Below are 18,192 nucleotides of genomic sequence, written 5' to 3' on the forward strand. Positions count from 1 at the left end.
TCTGGACCAACTTATCTGAGGGACCTCCTTCTCCCATATATACCTGCCCATCCAGTCAGGTCAAATAGCCTCCCTCCGGGTCCTGCCTATACCAGAATGGCATCTAATAATGGCCTTTTCAATTGCCACTCCCATATGCTAGAATCCCTCCCCAGTGAGATCTGGTTCTTGCCTTCTCTTCTAGGTTTCAGGAGAGCAGTTAAGACCTGGCTGGTCCATCAAATGGAGGAGGATGCATGTTATGATTTGAATATCTAAACTGGGCAGACATATGCTTGCCTTTCTTTCTTTCTTTCTTTCTTTCTTTCTTTCTTTCTTTCTTTCTTTCTTTCTTTCTTTCTTTCTTTCTTTTCTTTCTGTAACTTTGCTACTGTACATGGTTTATTTAATGGATGAGTTCATTGTTTTTGAGCTTTTTGTTTTCCTCAGTGGTGCTTCTGAGTCTTTAAGAATGGGTGGTTTGCAAATAAATAAACAAACACACATACATATGTATATACATTAGAAGCATTACTAGCTCAGCCATGGGAGTTATTGTGTCATTTATAAGATTTTTTTTTATTAAATATCTGAAAAATTGTGTCCCTCATAAAATTTATTCAGCTTGGTTAAATTTATTAGAGATGAAGTAAGGTCCAATGACCAACAGTGATCTAAATTTGATGTAAATCAGTTGAGTTTTTGCACACAAAAACCGAGTAGTTTATAAACCCGTCACACCACAATTTAACTTTTTTTTTCTGGAGAAAATGTGCCTTTCTGCAGCAAAGCATGGTACTTCTGCTAGAACTTCTTTTAAACATTCAAAATATCCCCTGGCTTTATGCTTTTGTATTCAAAGAAACAAACAACCTCTCTGATCAATATAGGCCCATTTTAATGCAAATAAAAATTTAGCAAAAATATAAATTGAGACTTTACGCTTCCTACCATCCCCTTAAAGTTAATGGGAAAATGTTCTGACAGCAGAAAAGCAGAAAGTACAAATTCTTTGTTTTGTGGGGGAAAAGTGATAGTGTGAGAGAAGTGCAGAGAGAGAAAAGATGAGGGCTATAATATTCTTATTTTTCTCTTGTGAGCCAAGTCCACAAAGTTACTAGGCAAGTTCTGTTCTAAACCAAGCAGTTTAGCTATTAAATCCAGAATAAACAACTCTAACTGTGGTTCTCTACCCTTATCTGCCAGATGATCCTATACAAAATTGGTGAGTTACCAAACTATCTGTGTCTGTGTAATTTCTGTGCGTGTGAGAGAGAGAGAGGCAGAGAGAGATACAGCAGATTTGCACTTTTGCTTAACCCATTGCCAGCATGAACCACTCACCATTTCCTGAGAGCAGAAATGGATGATGTCTCCGCCCTCCCATTCCCAACCCACCGGAAAGGCACCCCAGGCCTGTGTTTTCCAGCTTCAGCGCAAAGCTACTGTTTTCCAATCAGAGGAGACTTGAGCCCTTCAGAGTGGATGGTCTCCAGCACTTCAATCCATTCTAGTAGCAGCCCCAGTTCTGATTGGCTGCAGGGCCTGGCCCGCCCCCTCCTCTGGTCATTGCCCTATGCAGCCATTTCATTCTGGGCTAAGGGCCGGCTATGTTCTCTGTTGGTTGCCCATTGCTAGTTTTGTATAACCTTTTAGTTGATCTAAAATGACCTAAGTCAATGAACTATGCTCAACTGTAGAATTCTATACAACCCTTATATCTGCCAGCCCTTTGAGCTTAGGAAGATTTCAGCAATGCTACTTTACTGCTGTAAAGTATAATAACAGAATCTTGAAAGCCTGCCAGAGCTGCTCTCTGCCTTGTCTTATACCAAACAGGATCAAGGCAGGGCTCTTTTGAGTTTCTTTCTCACACCTTCCCCTCTCCCAGGACTGCCATCTAGTTAATAGTTCTTGATCTCTGCAACATCTCCCAGTGGGCACCTTTTTGGTTTCTATCCAGGCTGTGCGAAGAAAACTCCCCTTGCTTTCCCACTCCCTGCCTCCTGTACTACAAAGCCTCCCTTCTCTTTGATTTTGAAGTTGCAATGCAGGAACATGGGTTGCCTTGTTTCTGTGAAGCTGAACTATCTGTTCCTCCTTCCTACAAAATGTCCATGGACCTACAGAGGAATGTAGGATCAAAATATTGGGATTTGGAAGCATAGACGAACATTTGATCCATCTTATGTCACTTTAAATTTATTATTGGTAAATATAAATACTTGAAATAAAAAGAGAATAAGCATTATTTCTTTCAATTAATTAGACAGATCAGTTTTGCTACACTGGAATATGTATACAGCTCCAAATACTGAATTTTGAAATAAAAATTTGCATTTATGAAGAGACTCTTATATATCTGTCTATCCAAGGGAAGATAGCCTGCAGCCTTATTGTATTGATGGGTGTGATAATAGAAACAAATTTAGTGCAACCTCTGAGAAGAACTAAGTATTTCAGGAACCAACAAGCAAAACTGACAAACCATATCAGAGTTTAACTTGTGACTATATATCCTTGAATATCCCTTACCGTTTTCAGATACTTATTATTTCTTTCTCTCTTACTATTTTATTTATCATGTATATATAGTTCTTGTTATATATCAGCAAAATATGCTGTAAAATTGAAAAAAATTCTCAGAATCCCACAAAAAGCAAATATTCTGGAAATCTTTCTTTATTTCCATTTGAAATAACTGCATATAATGAGGAATCTTTTTTCCAAAAAGAATTATCTATGTTTTTGTGAAGGGTAATTATTGTGTGTGAGTCTGGGTGCTCTAGGCTGCAAAACTGAGGATGAACAGTGGATGAATATGGGCGTGTTGTAAATTTTGACTACTGGTGAATGTGGAAGGGATAGAAGCTTTGCAAATAAATCAGTGCAGAGCAGCAAAGAGCTGAAATAAACCTGTAGCTCCATGGTGCACGTAGTGAATTTTCGCAGCATAGATCTGGTAGCACTAACAGCATTGTGCTTTGCACTTAGAAGACTTTCTGGGGAAAGAAGCTCAAACCCGATCAAAAGATGAAGGACTTCTGTTCTAATGTCCTGGCTGGAATTCTGCAGAGGAAAAGTCTCTGTGCTAAGAATAAAAATTACATCATTCCCCATTATACAGTGTTCACAACGCTGTTGGGAAGAGTGAGGACATTGGGGATCCATCTTACAAAAGTTGGCAGTAGGACTATGAAACCCTAGCTGTTTGGGGTGTATGCATTGGGCTGTTTCTCCCTCCCCTTCTCTGCCAGCCTTTCATTTTTCTTGTCTGGCTTCCCACCTGCAGTGTGTTGCTGATTTAATAAGGGCTGAAGGGGATTATCAAATTGTAAACTAGCTTGCATCCTATGGGGGCCTAGTGAATGAGAGGGTTTATTTGACTCAGGCCTAGCTGAATGCTGCTTCAGGAGATCGTAGACTGTAGGGTGCTCTGAGCATTTTTGTATATGGTTAGTATTTGTGGGGACATAAACTCTCTGTTAGTTTTGTAACATGCACCCTTTTCCCCTTCTTTTCAGAACTTTTGTGCTATAAGATCCCAGTAAAGCATTTGCAGTGACCTCTACTAGCTTACGAGCCAATATCGATAAGGTTTTCAACTGGAAAAAATAGCTTTTCAAAATCTCATAATTATACAAGAGATGTGTGGGCCAGTCTAGATCCAGTATGAGTTGGTGTGTAATTTTTAAATATTACTCTAGTAACATATCAGAGCTGTCCCAAACATTTGGATAGGTATTTCACAAAGCAGCTGATATGTCTTTCTAAATGTGTGGCTTTCAGATGCACCCTCTTCAAGATATATGGGGGTCACTTTGAAAGCTTCCTCAAACACTTAGAGCACGCGTGTAAATGCACAGAAGATACTTCTGTCAAGATTGCTCCTGAAGCAAAGGTTTCAGCCACAGACTCAGAGAAGTGTTGTTCTTTGATTGCTCTGTAAAATACAGCCATTGCTGTGACTTTCTAGAATTTTTCATTTTCAGTGCAACTTTGCTACAAAATGTTGAAGAAATCATACCCATTGCTTCTATTTTTTTGTTATGGGAATAGTTTAAAGTTTTTTTTAATCCCTTTGCCTATTTTTTTCCTGTAGATGGGGTAGCAGGTACAATTGAATATGAATTATTATTCCATCTGCCTTAGGATGAAAAATAAGGAAAAAAAGGGCTTTTGTACCATTGCTATGGTAGAATATTTTAATTTTTTCTTCTGTTCCATTGCAGATGGGAAAAAAATGGCCCCAAATGCAAAACAAAAAGGCCCCATTTGAAATGTTGACTCAGAACATTTTGAGTACGGTTGTTCAAAACATTTTTTCACACTCTTATTTCATATTCATCCATACCTGGCACATAGTATCGCTTCCCCTGTTAAGAAGTAGGATAACACAGGAGAGCCAGCTAGACAATCAACAAGATGCTGGGCTGCAGACTCCATGCAGCTACCCCTCTTCTATGTAAAAACCAGTTTTCATAACTAGGCAGACATCCCTAAGACCAGGAATCACCCAAGAAGGACTAGCTCAGAGTTTTTCCTTTAATCTGATACTTTACTATCAGACCAGTGAATCCAAAGCTTTGCTTCAATGGGTCAAAACAATCCTGGGTCTACCTCAGTCTGTAGGGCTGCACATCTTACTGCAAAGAGAGAGAGCAAAGCATATACATCTAAAGATTCCTGCTCACAGCTTAACTAGTCCTGGCAGTGGTTTATTGAAATAAACAAAGGATCTTCTGACACCCTTTAGAATTCTTCCCAGAAAAAAAAGGACCCCCCTCCATTCCTCAGGAATACTGTATTGTCCTATGAGGTTGAGCTAATTGCCACCTCATGCAAACTCCTTGCACAATTGTAATGAAAAGTCTGCAATGACATGTTTCTCCTAACTTTGGCGCGATTCTTGGCTAGCAAAAAACAAAACAAAAGTGCATTCAGGAACAATGAATACCACTCTTAACACATTTTATAGTACCATCATTGGAACAAAGTTCATTTTAAAATTCAGTTTTAGCAAGAACAACTTCAGAGTAGTTGACTAAGAAAATGCAAAGTTGAACTGTCTTTTTTCCTCCCTCTGGGCAACCACAATTTGACATTGTGGGTTCCAAAATGACCAGAAAGTGATTTCATGTGCTGGAAATGAAGAGAAAAAAAAGTGGGAGGAGTATATGGAATTTTTCCTTTCCCTTCCTCCTTTCTTTAAATGGATTTCTTATAAATGTGTAAGCATGTTTCTGTTCCAAACCACATCAAACCATTCCCAAAATCTATTTTTTAAAAACTGAAATGTGGACAAGATGTGCATATTGAGGGATAAAATACAAAAAGATGATGGTGCTGAATTGTCAGTCAGCAGGAGTGAGAGAAAGAGGAAATCCAGGACTGAATTTATCTCATTTGCAAGGACCAAATGAGGTGGACATCTTGGCAAGACAATCGCTCTAAAAGCTTCAGTGGTATACTGTAAGTTGAGCTATACCATATGTAACACAAAATCATTTTCTAGAAACATCCCGTTAAGCATTCTAGATATTAATGTGCTTCAGGAACATGGTGATCACATTCTCTGGTGCTTTTATCTTGAAAATGAAAATGAGTCATTGTTTAAATAAAATGTTACTCATGAATGCTTTGCTTTAATTCATTGAAGAATTAAAGGATAGGTTTCCATAATTGTTACATATCAGTTCTGTCATTATATATGAAAAAAGATAAAACTTATGTATATATGGAATAGTATAAGCTGATCCACAATGTCCAACCATCCTGTTGCAAATAGGGGCCACCAACCATTTCTGGAGGGCAGGCATGGATAACTATGTCCTCTACTTGCTCTAAGCCCATTCTGAACATACCCACTATCTATCTTTTCCTGCTCAACAGGAAATTAGTGTTTTCTAGCTTGTTGCCATTTCATGCTGTGTTGTTTCCCTGCTTCTAGAGAAGCCCCTGCACTTTGATTGGTTATTGGGCCCAGGGGCTGAAGCAGCCCCTTCCACCAAGATCCCTGGTCCCTGTCCTTCACAACCGTTAGGGATATTGAACTGAATGCTCTGCTCAGCAGGAACTTTCTCAGGATTTTGTTCATCAACACTTGTTCTTTTGGTTTATTACTTAAACATACTTCTTCAAAAACGTAATGCTGTATATGCAGAGTTAAAGGATAAAAATGCACACATATGCACACACAGAAGCCAGCTTTAAAATATAAGTTATTTTCTTGGTTTTTCCCAGGTTTGGCTCTCTAATCAACACCACAGCTACTGTTACGGGAGTGTTCCAGTAGCACAGGAGTTATAATATTTGCCTAACATGCAGAAGATGACTAACTTGAAATGCAGTACTGTAGATTTTTTTTTAACTCATCCCACTGGTATACTACTGAAATATTAGAGCTTTCTTTATTTCTTTCTTGTTTTTTTTACCCAGCCCCATATACAATGAAAAATGACTTGTTCCTTTGAGTTATTTGGGAGCTGGGGTGAAATCGCTCTACTTAAGTGATAAGAAAAATGATGAAATCATGGGCCAATAAACTGGCTAAAAGAAACAAACAAACAGGAAAGTGATTAGGAAACCAATGCTGGGAAGGTGCAAGAATGGAAGGTTGCTTCGCACGCGTATGTCTGCCTTTGAATGCTTTCGCTTTGTAAACTGCATGGCATTTTTTCAAAAAGTATATACTGTATGTGCAGTAAAACCAGAGAAAACAAAGTGGTGGGCATTTCCTTCTCGGCATGCAAAGTTGGGGGGACATGTTCTTAATCCAGGTTATAGTCCAGCCAGAGAGGAACGTCTGAAGGAGAGAGGAAGGAAGTGCCCTGGGCTGCTTTTTATCCTCAGAACTGAGAAACCTTCAGACTCCACATTCTGCTGAGAGTCCCAGCGATCCTTGCCCCTAGCCCTGCTGGCTGAAACATCCGGAAAGCAGCTACAATAAAAACAATCCCGCTTTGAGTTTTTAACAGTGAAAACCAGGTTATAGATATTATAAATACATACATAAAATGTATGAAATGATTACTATTGTTCCTTTTAACTGTATTGTTTTTGACATTGGCATGGAAGGGTACAGAATGTATTAGATTATCAGTAAGAAACATAAATGAGGTGAATTTAAAACTATATTATTTGCAAATACTGTTGTGGATGAATAATATCTTGACAGAGAGAAAAAAACTCTTTCTACAATCAGATTAACTTATTCTATCTAGGATTGCTTTTGACAATGCTCAAAAATAGGCCAGAACACAATAGCTTGCCAGATCATATTACTCTGATGCTTTTTCCACCTAATATGTTACCAGTTTATTTATTGATCAGATTTGAGATGCTAATGCTAAACTTTAAAGAGCTTATATTCTTATGGTTAATGTCATCTGAAGGATTCTTTCATCTGTCTACTCCAGTGCAGGTCCGAGGTTGTGTTTATCCACCTTCAACGCAGTGGAATGCAAAAGGCAGGGCCTTTTCAGCCATGATAGAAATACATCCTTGGAACAGATCTTCTGAGTCTAATGAACAGCGGCTTTAAAAAGCCTCTGACTTCTAGCTACTGAAGCTGTCCAATGCTTCTGCTTTACTTTGCTTTTTTAACAATGATATTGCCAATTGCTGTGCTTTTATGTTTGAATTGATTTTTTAAATGATACAACATTTCATTGCCTATTTTTATATTTTTAGTTTAGTGTCCTTCATAAGTTGCCTTGGGAGAATCCTCTGCTGTAAAAGTGTACAAAGTTAAATTACAAAAAAATAAATACATTACTGTCTGTTATTTATTCCCTATGTGAACTACGTAGGGATAGAAGCAGTCTAGAAGGAAAAAAAAGAGAGATCTCTCCTTATTACATAGCAAATTGCCATCACTTTAAAGAAATTATTTTTGAGATATTTGGGGGGGGGGGAGAATAGCAGGATCCCCTCCTCCCCCTACCACCCTCTGGATGAAGATGGGTGGCTTTTCGGGAGCCAGAACGTCTTAGCACTTGCCATTTTTAGTCAGCATGTTGGAATGATCAATGCATTGGCTCTGACTAAGCTCAGAATCTGAGGCTACTGGTAAAAGCAGTGTGTTTTAGGTAAGATGGAGGGAGTAAATCCGGTAGCACTTGGCCAAATTCTAAAGTAGAGGCAAAAACATACACGGAGAGCCAAGCACTGGGATTTCAGTACAAGAGTGATGTCATTGACTGACTACAGTTCAAGTAAGTAATCTACTCATCTGTTCACAATTTTGAGGTAGGGCTGATGTAAAGTCTGCTTGCAAGCCAGCAGTAATCAAGAGGAACTGCAAGCACTGAATCACTGGTGGTGATTAGCATTTTGGCATTGCCCTCAAGGGACATGAATTTCTTGAAATGGCAGCTTCCAGAAGTCTCTTATAAGCAGAGATTTCTGGGCTCTTCAACAGTATCTGAGCAGCATGTTAAGTGGCCTTGGCAGCGTTGCCAGATTATCCTTCTGGAATTGACTGAAAGCCTCCAAATACACCTCAGAATCCATGTGGGAAGGGAGAGGCTTTGGGTCTTCAGCTCCAGCTGGCTCCTGCTTGCACACACACAGGCCCCTTTTCTCCTAGGAACCACACAAGTTACTTAGAACCTTAGAACAGCACAGCCTCCGTCTTTCTCAATATTTCATTTTCACGGGTCAAGCACTGACAGATTCTTCTGTCCAGCACATCACTCGTCCCACAGTTCTATTCTGCTTTAAGGGGGTGAAGGTTAAACACAACAACAGCAACAACATGTACTCCTTTTCCAGTGGCCTTGCTAGAGGAAAGCATCACTCTGCTCCTTGGCTGTGGAGCTTGGCATGTCAAACTTCTGGTTGGGGTCATAAAATAAGAAGAGTCATGCTGGATCAAACTTATATGAACATCTACTAAATGTGTTTAGTGTTCTTGCTAGGATGAGGTTCTCAGCAAAAAAGCCCTCTGGCTATCATACATTCTTGGGTGGTCTATTTTCCCTTTCCAGTTTCATTCACTACATTTCCCCCATCTCAGTTCTCTTTTTTTCGGCTCTATTGCTTTCAACATATATGCATGCTGTCCCTCCTCCATGCACAGTAGCTTCCCACATCCATCCAGCACACACTTTTTCTGCTGCTTTCCTCTTTTCCCCTTCCATACATACATTTAAAATATCTCTATGAAAAATGTAAAGTTCCAATAAAAATGGATGGTGATGAGTAGTCCAGAAAACTGCCCTAATAAAGCGGACAGTAGAGTGAAATTTATAGTAATTTGCTCATCCCTAATAGCCAGTGATAGATGTATACTGCATGGATTTATGTACTTATCCTTTCATAGTATGGGAGCAAAATATGACTGTGTAATACTTCAGATTTAATTTAGAAGAGATGCTTTGGAATGCACAGAAATGCTTTCCCTAACTGTGACTCATTAAATCAGCTGTGATCATCTTCTGTGAGCTAACCAATCCTGAAATGGATATGGTTGCTTTAATGAGGTGCAGGTAGGCGCTACCTTTGTACTTCCATAATTTCCAAAGCACCTCTTCCAATCAAACGTGCAGCACTGTACAGCCTTAGTAAATAAATAAATAAATAAATAAATAAATAAATAAATAAATAAATAAATCCACAAGGAACTACGGTATGTATGGTTTGAAATAGGCTCCTTTTAATCTATCTGGAATCTCCCCAACTAAGCTTCACTGGATGACCTTGATGTCTCCACATAATTATCTATGCTTCTGCTGTAGTTTATTTGCCTTTTTAAACAACCATGCATTGTAACTTTTCCTCATAGAAGATAGAAATGAACATTTATTTTTTATTTATTCAGATGTATATGTCCCTCCAGTCTAAAGACTCTGAAAGGCTTACAAAATCCTATATAAAATAATAGGCTTAAACAATACAGGAACACTAAACAAAAACAAAAACACAACATATGTCTGCTTTTGCAATATCACAACAGTGTTCCTACTTTTTGAGGGTAACACAACCTTCCATCCCATCCCCAAAGTCCCTCTGGAAGAGCAGGAATTGAAACAAATGCTTCCAATGTTAGTCTTCAAGGAAAAAATGATGAAAGGGAACTCAGAATTGCCACAAGAATGTTGAAAAATAGCAAAGCTACAGGTGTAGATGGTGTAACTGGAGAAATATTAACGTATGGCTGCAGTTTGCTTGTGACAGGGTTTTAAAACTTAAATTGTCCTACACAAGGTCTAGTTTATTATCCAGAGAGCTGAAACACTGAATAGATAAATAGATAGATAGATAGATAGATAGATAGATAGATAGATAGATAGAGATAGAGTTTTAATTACAATAGTAAAAGCAAATAAAACTAAACTCAGAGAGAGAAGGAGAAATAGAAAGAATAAAAAGTGCAAAGAAAGAAAAAAGAAAAAGAAGAAAGTAAGATAAAGAAAAATATATGAAGTTACTCAATCTTCATCAGAAGTATAAACAAACGTAATAACTCTTCATCCCCATAAGGTTACAAACAAATATCTCTTTTTTTCATAACCTGTTCCTTATCTATATGCAAATCCACAAATAATCAACTTCTGGATGTCAGCAAAAAATCCATAAAGGGTTATCTATAGAAACATCTTATTTTAACCTGGGTCAAACCAACCAACTTTATATTCCTTCCTTTTACTTCTGACAATCTAGATCTTTAATTCATTTAGATGTTGTGATAGGATTTGATCCCTCTTCAGTTTTTCTTTTTCCCATTCCAAATGCTTTTTTGAGGTTTTAGAAAGCTCTTTTGTAAATCCAGTAAAAAGTCATTATCTAGATCATTCTCTTGACATATCATTTGTATTTCCACTTGGTTTTCAACACTTTAACTAACTTTTTTTGTACATCCAGTAGAAAATCCTTATCTGGGTCATTCTCTTGGCTTGTCATTTGTGTTTCCACTTTAGCTGCCTTCTCTGTCTTATAATCCACACATATCCTCCTCCTCCTTCTCCTCCTCCTCCTCCTCCTCCTCCTCCTCCTCCAGTATTTCTGGTTCTAATATTTCTGCAACAGACAAAATTTGTTTCACATCTGTCATTCCTTCATTAACATCTTTTGTACATAATCTATCCATAGAAGCAGACATCACTGCTGACATTACTGACATTGTAGCTACTAATTTCTGGCCCCATTTTTAAAAAATCTCCTGGAGTATTCCAAATGTAGTAACGTTTTGTGTCATTTTGTAAATCCCTGTACTAACTGAAAACCAAAGGCAAATTTACACATTTTTCCCCTTTTCCTTTTCTGCCTGGAGTCTTTAATTCCCTCTAGAGTCCAATTTCTGAGATCATAAAGTCTTCAATCTCTGTTATGACTTAAGATAGACAAAACAATTTCATTCCCATGAAAGGCTGTTTATTTCATATAATTATTTCCAAAATCTTATAGTAAAAGTCTCAATATTCCACATTTGTCTGGACCCTTAATTCATTTATAGCTTTCTTAGATCAAAATTCTATTTGTCCTTTTGCCATTTATTTCCAATTCTTTAAATTCTTAAACTTATGGTTCATTTTTCTTATGTTCAAGAATGAAGGTAAACTTACCAGGTGGCTTTTCAAACTTTTCATTCCGAAGGTCTCTAATAGCCTTAAATATGCAATTTCTGAAAGTGATTAGAAAGTGAGGTTAGGGAACCCAGTGTCCTTTAAAAGGCTCCACCACAGCTGTGAGCACGATGCCTTGATTGCTTTGTCTCCCAGTGCTCAAATGGAACAGCTGTCTGGAGCAGCTGTGGGTAATCTCCCGTCCTCTTCTTGTCTGGAGAAGTTCTGAAGAACTGGTCTACTTGCCAGTTCTTAGGTGTTTGCCGTGGTCATCATCTCCACTCTTTCAGAGATGTGTTTAGTTTGTCATGTCTACTCTGGAGGCACAACACTGAAGCTTTTTCATACATTGACACAAAAGCCTCTCTGAGCTGAAAATGAAGAGTATCATGGTATGCCATTAAACATGCAAAACAGAGCTACTTTTCTCCATTACATTTTGGATGCTTTGCTGGCAATGTTTTTCATTAACCAGAACAGCAATATTTGGTTTTATTTCCACATTTACAACACATTTTCTTCTCCAGTGGATCCTGTTTAGTCTGACCCCTTGTCTATGACCACCATGAAGGACACTTCTGGGCATGTACAGTCCCAATGGCATCACTTTTAGCATCACTGGAATGCGCAAGCCTCTTCACCACTACAAGGTCACAATCCATGAAGCTTGGTGTCAATACAATTTGTTGATTTGTGTTGTCTGAACAGAAACACAAGGAAAATCCTGTTGAAGAGAAAGGCATTATGGACTTATGTAGAAGTACTAGGCAGAATGGAGAGGGCATCACTGTGCTGCTCTGCATATGACCTGGAAAGCCACTCACTACAGGCACCTGTGGGAGGCCTCTGGACCCATCTGCAGTAGTAAATGCAGCTCAGCTTGCATGGCATACAATTGTCAAAGGGATGAAGCAAGGCTGTATCCTGGGTTTTATATACATTCATTAAATATTTACAAAATGGTAGACATATATGCCCCAAAATTAACAAATAAACAACTATCCATTCTCCTTTATGCAGATGATACCACTGTTCTGTCAGTAACCCAAGGTGCTCTTTCCAAGATTGTAAGGAAGGACACCTGGTTATAAATCATCAAGAAATAAAAGTGGTGGTCTTTTCCAACTTAATGATGCTTCTTAGCTCAACAGAATGCAGATTTCACCATATATTTGGTGGGAATTTTATCCCAGCAGCAGTTAAATTATTCACTGTAAAATCAGTTATACAACTTCCATATGGAGCACAGTTCTGCCTTTTCTCCAATTTTGATCCTTACAAAGAAGTATAATCAGGAGTTTTAAGTTCTTTACTCTTGACATCTAGAAGCATCCCAAGTGCACCTTGAAACTATAGGCCAATCTTATAAGAATAGAAGCCAAAGTCTGGCAAACAATTTTATTTGCTTGGCTAAGGCTTAACCCAATTCTAAAGGGACTGCTTCCATTCATAACGTCTGATAGGTATAAATCTACTTGGTGAGGAAACACCACAAAGAAATCGCTCTCCTATGGCCTTTCTCCAGAATTCTGTTACTTTCTGGCTTCAGAAAAGCCAAAGAGGTTATTAAGCAGCAGACTGAAGATACAGAAATCCAAAATGATCTCAGTCAAATTACAAGGATTTACCAGTCCTTAAAAGACTGCCAGAGACACTCTCCCACTGACAACTTCTCAAAGAATATGCCTCCAAAATAGGGGAAGTTAAATTAGTTGGACATGTTCTCTTACAATGTAGGCATTATTTCAGTGTTTGGACAAGACTAATTCAGCCATCATCATCATCATCATCATCATCATCATCATCATCATCATCTTAAAAAAACTAGATCCCCCTGATGAATTTTATATAAAGTGTCTGATGATAGATAGAATTACCAAAATAACATACACAGTTGCAAATGTAATTATTTGGCAATGAAGATTACTTGGAACTTGGTGACTTCATTACACGTGGGATGATGTATAGAAGGATTAAGGTTTACTTTTGACCTATTTATTTTAATTGTTTGTATCTTTGGTTGTATTCTGATCCTTCCTTCCTTCCTTCCTTCCTTCCTTCCTTCCTTCCTTCCTTCCTTCCTTCCTTCCTTCCTTCCTTCCTTCCTTCCTTCCTTCCTTCCTTCCTTCCTTCCTAGGTTAATGGTGGTTGGGAAACAGAGACAATGAGGGCTGAGAGTCTAAATGCAGCCACTGTTGGCCAAGTGCAACCCTGGTCCTCCTGTGGTATAGCCATGGCATTCAAAGGGATCTGCTGGGCAAAGAGGAGGCAGTGGTCAAGGTTGCAAGTAGTGAGCCTTCTGCTGATAGGGTATGCTTTAGAGGCTCTGTGACCCCGCCAAGGGTTGTGCAGCAGAACGATTGTGCTTTCAACACTGGTTTTCAACTGTGGTTGTCAACAGACCAATCAATGCTTGTTTTATTTTGGCTGCCTGGTTCCCCCTGTTTCATGTGGACTGCCTGGGTGCCCCTGGGACATCATGAGGCTCTGATGGGGGTAGGGGGCAGTGCACGTGATGGCGCGAGCACAGGAAGGACAAAGGTTGGCTTTTGTAAGTCCTTAAAATCTTGGCTCTGCGCCCAGGCCTGGGGCCCCGAGTATCTGCAGGGACCCATTTCTTGATTAATTTAGTGATTATGATGGGTGACTTATTCTCAGCTGCTACATATTTTAATGTTTGTATTATTGTAATTGTTTTTATTTTTAAAAATTTTGTTTGCTGCCCAGAGTCACTTGGTGAGATAGGCGGCCATACAAATTGAACACACAAACAAACAAACAAAGGGAGTGCTGCAATAGCAGGACAATTCCTGCTGCTAGCCAGGTAGCTCCATGTAGAGCAGGAGACTGTGAGTCCCACTGGCCCCGTCCGCCATCCCATGTTCTCCACAAGAACATTTGGGCTTACAAAGGAGTTCCTCCTGCAGACAGGGCAGATTGGCTGTCTGAAGGGGCCTCTCTGGCCAGGAAGCCAGGGCACACCAGCTTGCCCTTTCAGGTCATCCCATTAAATACCGTATACCTTATAAATTATTGCTGCAGGTCACACAAAGTGGATTGGAGGGCCACGTGTGGCCCGTGGGCTTATGGAGCGGCTGTGCAACATGTTTAATATGTGTGTGAAAGCTGTAGCTGTGCTTGAGGACTGGAAGAGTGCTGTTATTGTTCCCTATACAAAGGGAAAGGTAGCAAGCATAAACTATGGGGGGTGGGGGAGGTTAGTTTATTAAGTGTTCTTTGGAAAGTATTTTGCAGAATTTTGATCAAAAGTGAACAAAAAGGGACAATAAGCAAAATTTAAGGGAAAGGGGCACTTTTGAACAGGCATAGCATTGACATAAAGCAGCAGCCACTGTAAGATGTTTACCCCCCGCTTTTTTTTTCTTTCCATAAAATAAATCCTTATCCTATGGCTGGAGTCCTCAGTGGCAACAAGACTTTTTGCCCAAATATTTTTTGCAGCACTTTCCACCAAAGGTGCCTGAAACAGCACAACATCATGGTACAGCATCATTCAAAGAAGGCCTCCTATGCTGGAATGCCCTGTGGAAACCTGCAGTACTGTGCCACAGCCCTGGGGAATTCTGGGTAGAGAAATGGTAGCCAGGTGCCACTAATGATCAACATCCATCTAATTGCTGGGGCCAGCTATGTTATCTCAGCTTGATTTCAGAGTTCCTAGAACAAAAAGAATCATTTTTTTTCCCTGGGACAATGACCTTTGAACAAATCACCCAAAGTTATATGTAAAACAGTAATATCTTGCTCTCTTAGGAAAGCCACATGCATTGGACAAGGGTGGCCACCTTTGAGGGACAGGGGACATTTTGAATTTTGATAGCAAGTGGTAGGTGCCTTGAGGAGCACGGTCAAACACAAAACACCCATTTACTAGAGGTGAACTGCAACCTGCCATCCATGCATCTATCTGTCTATCTATCTATCTATCTATCTATCTATCTATCTATCTATCTATCTGTCTATCTATCTATCTCTTGATTAATAGAATCATTTAAAATATCAGCGGGGGTTAGGAGCCTGGTTGGCATAAAGGGCGATTTATAAAGAGGGCACATTGTGCCCCAAAAATCACATTGCCTTCTCCGGTATTGACCATATTGTGTTTTCTTCTAAATTACTTTGCTTCAAGCACTGCTTTGAAACTTTAAGTCTTTTTATTGTTGCTGTTGGTCCTCCATCAGCATGGAAAGGCACTCAGATTAGGACAAGTATGGATTTTGAATATATAATGCCCAGACAAATAAACTTTTCCATGGTGTTTGACCACTACTTAAAAAAATGTTTAATTCATAGAGTCTGACCTCTACCAAACCACAATGGCAACCCATAAACCACAGGATTGGAATCAGCTACATGGGAGAAGCATTACATTAATTTATGTTGTTTTATTTGTCTTGTTTGGTTTGATTTATTTATTGGAAAACCTAAGATGCTGCCATTTCACCTCAAAACACAAATGCTGAGATATGTTTACAATGAAGCAAATAGAACCAATACAATATTATCAGAAAACAAATAGAACATAAAAATTTAAATACGAGAGTTAAACATTGACCTGACACTTGAAAGTGCTCAGATTTTTTTTAAGTTTCAATGTCTATAGCATATACATTCTTGCTGAGGAAAACACACACACACACAAACGTTAAGGGAAATCCTGGTGTAGTGAGATAGAACCAAATCTCTCCAGTCTGGAAATGCCATCTTCTTGTTTCTGTAGCAGGAAAAGTGCTCACTTGCACCAAACCAAACCAAACCATTAAATAAGGGGATGCAGGATGGTCTTACTCAGAGTGTGGGTAGAATCTGATGGGAAAAAATAATAGTGTAGGTATCTTAGTGTAAACCTTTTAAAGCTTTACAAGTGACGATTAGCACTTTGGATGATGCCCAGAAATGCAAAAGTAGTCAGTACAAAATATTTCTACTTAAACTAAAGTTACAGAAGTAGAAGCTTTACATTTTATTCAACCTTTGTACATTTTTGAAAAAGTACAGCCAATGGGCATGCAAGACAATGAAACATGAGGCTTTTGCATGCAAACTAGTGGTAGATTTAGCTGGAAAGTTGAAGCACGCCGTCTAAATGGATTCCCTTTGTAGCCACATGAAAGGTATGATCAAGTTCTGAATAGACATCCAAATCTGTCTCCATCCCTGGTGTAAGGTTTACTCCGTTCGTCTCAGAGAAACTCTCGTGACACGTGTGTTCAGCAAAGAAGTTTACTCAAGCGTAACGTAGGTAAGTACAGACAAAGCCAGGATTGGCTTGGCACATCTTACACCACAATTTATAGTTCCCCCATTTCCCGCGCTTAGCCCCTGTTGCTTGGTTACAGATTACCCGCAGTAATCCCCCCCTTCACTCAAATGGCAGATTCAGTCCAGTTCTTTTGTGTTCTTGATTGCTTTTTATCGATGGCGTGGTTGCTGTCTTCGCGCAAAGCCGGGAGTTCTCAATCACGCGCTGATTGCTTTGCCTCTGAGCCGCTGCTCTCCCCTTTGTCTGCAGCGCCCGAGGCAAATTGGCGTTGACACAAAATATCTGCTTGTGGTTTAGTTAAGCGGTGCCAGCTGGCCCATTAATCAGTTCGCGGTTTCTTACTTCCCCTTTTTCTCTGCTGGCACTGGGGTGGTGAAACTGACTAAGCGTGGCTGGGCAAGTCCCTAGCCGTGCTGCGCCAGCTGAATCTGACACCTGGGTCTACTCTCGCTCCTAGGTTCGTGCGTTTTTGCACCTGTAGCCTCACACCTTGCATATCTTTTCCAAAGTCCTAAGTTTGTTTTTTCCTCTGACATCTTCAGGATCACCTCTTCCTTCCTTTCAGAAAATAACAACAACAACAACAACAACAACAACAACAACAATTTATTCAGCTTGTATGATTCCCAACTCTTCATGACTCTGGGTGGCTCACCACAGTCAAAGAAATTACAATAAAATCAATAAAAGATAAAGATAAAAGATGGCAAGTTCAATGAAGTGCACCCCAATTCCATGACCCTTGAAGGCTGTGCTCTCTATTAAGAAGTCTCAACTACCTTAGTTTCCCTTGCCTTTACAGCCAAGGTCTCTTTCCTACAACCTGCTGATTTCAAGCCCTGGACACCCAGATGCCTAGCACTCAAGTTATGTCCTTCCTTCTCATGGCTAACCCTAGCAGTTTGCACCAGATTTATTCATTTTCCCAACTTTACTACAACCCCTTGGATTACAAATATTTTTGCTTTTTTTTCAAATCCACCAGTTTCAGGTCCAGTGAACATGCATGGCAGGGATTCAGTGTAACTTTCTGTTGTAAAGTGGCAGTATTTTTTCTAAGCCTGGCATCACTGAAAATTTGTGCCCTAATACTTTGCATCACTTGAACTTTCCTAAGACTTTTCAGCATTGCATCAGGGCAATTCCCATACCAAACATTTTTTTTAGTCAGTTAGAATTGATGGTCTAATTTGGATTAAAAAATTAGTTGTGTGACAGATACTATGTAGAATTAGGTGACTCTCTAGCAATAAACTAAGTGACATTACCAGTTGGACAATAAAGCAAGGCTATCTGCAGAGAAAGTAAACAGTTCTGGATACTTGAGGACACTGCCCAGGATGCACAGAAAAATGGGCTACA

Source organism: Python bivittatus, unplaced genomic scaffold, assembly GCF_059951505.1.
Source record: "Python bivittatus isolate LINGU-HERP-01145 unplaced genomic scaffold, Pbiv_v1 ctg000020_np1212, whole genome shotgun sequence".
In the NCBI taxonomy this organism is placed as follows: Eukaryota; Metazoa; Chordata; class Lepidosauria; order Squamata; family Pythonidae; genus Python; species Python bivittatus.